Source organism: Alligator sinensis, unplaced genomic scaffold (assembly GCF_000455745.1).
Source record: "Alligator sinensis unplaced genomic scaffold, ASM45574v1 scaffold986_1, whole genome shotgun sequence".
Classification (NCBI taxonomy): Eukaryota; Metazoa; Chordata; order Crocodylia; family Alligatoridae; genus Alligator; species Alligator sinensis.
In genome coordinates, this window is record NW_005843398.1 from 121,305 (window position 1) to 126,927 (window position 5,623).

Sequence of the window (5,623 nt, forward strand, 5' to 3'; positions counted from 1 at the left end):
CACACTGCTGGACATCTTGCACACACTACACGGACTTTGGCAGAGCTGTCCCCCCTCTGGCCAGGCTAGCCCCCACATTGTGCAGGATGGGATTGTCCTGTCCTGGTCTCTCCAGCCTCGGGCACTGGGCACTGTCAGGGATGGGATACAGGATATGCTGGACTAGATGGTGAAGGGGCTGCTACAGGCAAGGGATGAGTCCAACTGGGTGGGGCAGACCGTGAGCTCACAGGCATGAGACGGTAGGAGATCAGCCATTGGGCCAGAGGGGCAGTGACCTCATAGAGGGCTGACATCATCCTGCACAACCAGTTCCAGAGCCCAAGGCCAGAGGCTCAGACCTGAACACACCTTCGTGGTGGCAGGTCTCTCTGGCTGAAGCTGATACAGGTGAGGGAGAATCTGATTCCTATTTCTAGTCGCAGGGCCACCCATCTTATCTGCCCATCCCTCCTGCCCCACAGGTGCCATCCCAGAAGCTCCCGGGTTTGGGCCAAGTGGTGCAGCTGGGCCCCTCTCTCTTCTTGGTCCCCAAACCTTCCTCAGGGTTAATGAGTTCAGGGCTGTGTCCCTTCTGAGACACAGGCTGTAATTCAGACCCAGGTCACAGGGCCCTGGCATGCAACAACACGAGAGTAACTTTGGTGTAAGAGCCAGTTGTGATCTCTGCCAAATCTCAGCCAGTTCAGGCCCCCTGAAATGTTTGGACTGGGGATGAAATCCCTATTTGTCCCCTTTGAATGGGTGGGAGCTTTGATTCCCCATATTCCCCTGCAGCTCTTTCCAGCTGTCTGCCACTCTGACTTGGAGCAAACCTTTAGTTTTCAGTACAGCAGCACCGGAGTCGGACCACTGCACATTGAGCAAGAGCTCCCCCCACCCTCGTCTGACATCCACAGGGGCCTTTCCACCCTCCCTTACTTCTCCCTTCCCTTCTCCTCCTGCATCCCTTAGTCCTACCCCTGGTTGTGCAGAGCAGCTGTGCTGTGGTTGAAGGGATCTGGGGGGACTGGGAGGGCTCAGGTGGGTGGGCAGGAAGGAGAAGGGTTGGGCAGGAGGAGGAAGGGGTGAGGAAGTCAAGCATGTGGCTAGGGACTCTGTCTCTCTGTGCCTGAAACAGGCAGTGCAAGTGAGAAGGAAGAGGATGGTGTGGACACTTTTGGGGGTGACTTTTATTAGACCAGGTGTCAAATCTGGGAGCAACGTTAGACAAAAACACAACCCAGCATCCAAGCGCTCAGTTGGATATCTCAGGTCCCACTGCAAGGCCTTACTCTAAAATGCATGGAGAAGATGACCTAGAACATCTCCTAGAGAAGGAAGAGATGGAGCATGCTCCCCATCCTGGCTCATCAGGGGAAGGGGCATCCTTCCCCTCTCATTGTGCCTTTGCAAAGGCAGGACATGGCCCGTGTTGATACATCAGCAATACACTCCACTGTAACAGTTTACAAACCTGCAAGCTCTGGTTCACAAATGGTATCAGCAACTTCTTGGAATCTGTTCAAAAAAGCCACAATCCCTTTAGCAAAGAGAAACCCGGGTAAACAGGGGAGTGGAGCAGACACTGATTGCAGCAGAAGTGATAATAACCCACCGTTTTCATATTTCTTAGCAGATTCAGCCAGGGTTTTGATGGAGTACAAAAAACTTAAAAGCTTCTCAGAAAAAAAATTCAGATGGACGGACCTAAAAAACGACAAAACAAAAAAAACCCACAACGTGCTTTGTAAAGCAATGAAGGTTAGAAACAAAGTCACAGTACAATTTACATATACATGTATAGATATCATATATACCTTAACAAGGTAAGAGGTAAATGGCTAGAGTCAATAGTAGCTTATGGGTCTGCTGGCAATTCTATCTAGACGGTCACAGAAGTTGATGACTGCAGCCCCAATCTAACAAGATGCACGTGCCTTATTTCAAGCATGTCTGTGATCCCGAGGAGCTCAACAGGACTGCTCCATGCTTGCTTCTTAGCACGGCGCATCAATGTTTGCAGGATCAGGGTCCAGCACAGAGCTGACTGGGCCCTGGTGATTTTTAAATTTGATGAGCAGAGTGCTACAGTGCTCCAAGGTCCTGATCTCCTGGTGTTGTCTCCACTGTTGCATCTGTCTTTTCACTGTCTTTCCAGTAAAATGGTTATGTACCTCGGGCAAAACTCTGGCTACACCAAAGTCACTGTCCAAACTCCCATTTAATTCAGTAGGGCCAAGCTTTTACCCTTACTCACCCCCAGAATTGGGCTTTTATAGCAGAGCCTGCAACACAAATTCCCAGACCTGCAAGCAGTTTACACTCAACAGTTCGGACTGTCCTAGACTTTACTGCTTTTCATGTCAGGTAACCAGCAGCCTTGATTTGTGGAAATTGCTAATAAAGGCACAAACAAGAAAAGATTCTCCTCCCAGGTAGGAAGTCAGGGCATGGGGAGATGTCAGAACTGGAAGATGACCTGCACCTGCCATGACATGTATTGTTGTGCAGGACTCGCCCACCCAAATGGCATCGTTCTCCACAATCTTCCACGCTCTTTTCAGAAACAAATGAGCAGGATATAATGCTAGAAGATGTGCAGTGTTGGGTTGGGTTGTGTGACAGATATCCTTTGCTTAACACCAAAGGAAACAACGGCGTGACCAAACTACCGAAGGCACTACAGCCTGGTGGCCACAGATTAGTAGATAGTGGAACTGGGTCAAAGCTACTAAGTGCAAAATGGGGGCAAAACTATGTTCCTCCTGCACTGGAGCGAGGGTGCTCATTAACAAAAGCCTACGCCATCCTTGAAAAACATAGAAGCTGCACAGCAGACAGTGTTTAGATGCCTCATTGTGAGGTAGAGCAGGGGCGGCACTGCCCAGGCAGAGCACAGCCTTCAAGTTTTGGTAGGAGAAGGATTAAACACCTGCAAATTAATTTATTCTTTTTCATAAGGAGAAGCAAGCTAACTGATAAGTGCTTTCTTGGCGGAGGGGGTGTGGGTGAAAATTAAGTCATCTCTCGGCTCCTGTGGGGGAACCCTGGCCCCGCTGAAATCAGTGACAAGATGGTCAGTGTTTTCTTCCGTTGTCTACATGTCGGCCCTTCAGAAACAAGCTCAGGGAGAAGCAATGCTGACCCTAGTTGGTCCTTCACTGATCTTTCCTGAACTGGCTCTTTCTTTATTTCCTATATTTATTCTGTTAGATTTATATCCCACCCTGACCCCAGTGCTCTTTGCTGCACGGGCAGGGGGTCGGACTCGGTAATTGGTTGAGGTCCCTTCCAAGCCAAGCATCTATGAATTGAGGTCGCTTTTCATGGGGGGCTATTATTATTTATCCTAAAAGTTTGAATTGCACCCAGGAGAGCTCTGTTGTCCTGTGCAGAAGGGAGAATGAAGGAATTAATTAACACTTTACTGCCCTTTCTCATTTGTTCCTGCTACAGGAAAACAAGACCAAAGAAATGACCAATGCAGTTACAAATATAATGACATGGTTTATGGATGAGGTAACATATTATCTATCCAGCCATAATGGAATATGAAGAGAAAAAAAATAACCGAGAGAGATATGAGAGATGAGGAGGCCAGTGCCAAAAAGTGTGTCTGCAGAGGCAGAAAGATAACACCCGGCTGCTCACCAGGATGTGGGGAAAAAAGGGAGTAGAGGAAAACTAACCTCACTTTTTTCTCAGCACACACCTGACCTGTCTCCAACTCTTGGCAGAGAGGTGTGGGAAGACAATCTTCCTGAGCCTGAACCGGCAGCAGTACCTCCTTATCCAGCTAATCATCTCTTCCATTTGCGCAGGGAGAGTGTGTGCAGGGGAGCTCAGCTTGAGCATCCCAGGCAGACTTTCCAAACTGAGCGATTTCCCCGTGGCCAAAGGTACTTTCAATACAAACTGACACAAAAAGATGGCCAATTAGAAACCCATCTCATTAGGGAAGATATTTCCTCTGATGTCGCACAAGATCACCCTAAAACAGGCATGCTTAGAAAGTTATTCTCACCGATCAATGCCCAGGAACGAGTGCTCGGTTCCGGGGAACAGACCCAAAGGGAAGGGCAAATGCCGCGACAGGTTCAGGTCCCCAAGCTTGCAAGCCCCCACTCAGGGGGCATCAGAAAGGTGCTTTACCATGCAGGAGCTCTGGGGCTCAAATCTTGTCCATCCCCCCAGGACGTACTCATCAAGCGAAGGGCAGTCCATTCCGGCACGACTCTACCCCAGCTCGGCAAACAGCTTCTGAGAAAGCCCTGCTTGTCATCATGCAGGAAAATATTCCCTGAAGAGGAAGCACCACTGCCAAGATACACCATTGAGCCTCAGCCCTGGCACTCCCCTGCCGGTATCTATGCCGACGCCTTTTTCCACAAAACATATGATGACCTCATGAACAAACGTGAAAATCTGTCCCTTCCCAAAACTTCCTTGCTCAGGACAACGCGATCCGTGGAAGTGATCCTTCACGTTTCAGTACAGAGCTGGTCGATTCGGTGTTAAGTAAGCTGTCCGGATGTCAGGCCACAGCCCGGCAGCCTTCCAAGGATCAGGGTCTCTTCCCTGACATAGATACCTTGATGGCCGAAATTATTCACTCCAGTTTGTCTGACCTTCAGCATGAAAATGCTTCTAATGTCACAGCTTGTGAATACAGGAAAAGCAAAAGGAGTGTGTCAGCAGAGGGGTTAAGTATTTTGCGAAGGAGAGAAATTACTGATCACCAGCGCTTAGCAAAAGCACCCCCTCCAGCTCGGTACAAACCTCTAGAGTCTAGGAAAATGGATGAGAATGGATGAGATGCTTTTTGAGGATGCTACCAAAAGCACCTCCCAGTGCCAAAGTCCCACACCGTCTACTCCGGAGGTCTGGCTCAGATATTTGGAAGATATAATCAGGAGGCTTTTCTCTGATATTCTCCCTGCCACTGCCAGCACAGCTTCCCTGAAAGAAAAGAAAACAGCTTGCAGGATTTGACTTGCTTCCTCTGAAGGTAATCAGACAAGTGATGGTGAAAATCTCTGAAGATGATAACTCTTGTAGCCAGCACACTGACCATCCACATGCCAGAGAGGATGCTGTGCTTAAGAAATGGGTGCCTGGTTCTTTCTGAAGCTCTTTGTGACTTGGTCTTCCAAGAGGTTTCCGGGAGTCCACTGCAGAGCTCTCTTTCTGGGGAATCACCAATTCGCCACCGTGCTGAAGCAGACAATTTTGCTGGAGATGCACCCAGAGATGTTCCTGAGCCTCAGGAGAACCCAAACACCGTACCATCGGACCTGAGTAAATAGTTCCTCTTATCATCAAAAAACTAGCAGGAAATCTGTCCATGTTTTCATCCCTCTTTCCCATTGCAGAGATGGATGCAGAAATGACTTTGTTGCTGAAGGATGCAACTGCTGGCAGAAGTTCACAGCACCAGAGACGTTTATCAAGGGCCGAAGTGAGCGCACTTGCTGAGAACCTGAACCAGGCCGTGGAAGAAGGCCTGTCCAGACATCAAATCAGTCTTGTGCCGGCTACAGGGGAAGAGCCACCGCGATGTCCAGAGCAGGAAGGAGCACTTATTCCTGGAGGTCGAAAGTACTACCTGATTATGCCACAACAATCTGGATCTGAGCAAGAC

At 49.2% G+C, this 5,623-nt stretch overlaps 1 pseudogene; it reads left to right on the forward strand.

The window, feature by feature from the left end:
• The window catches only part of LOC106723243, an 11,771-nt pseudogene that overhangs the window by 5,580 nt on the left and 568 nt on the right, over nucleotides 1-5,623 (forward strand).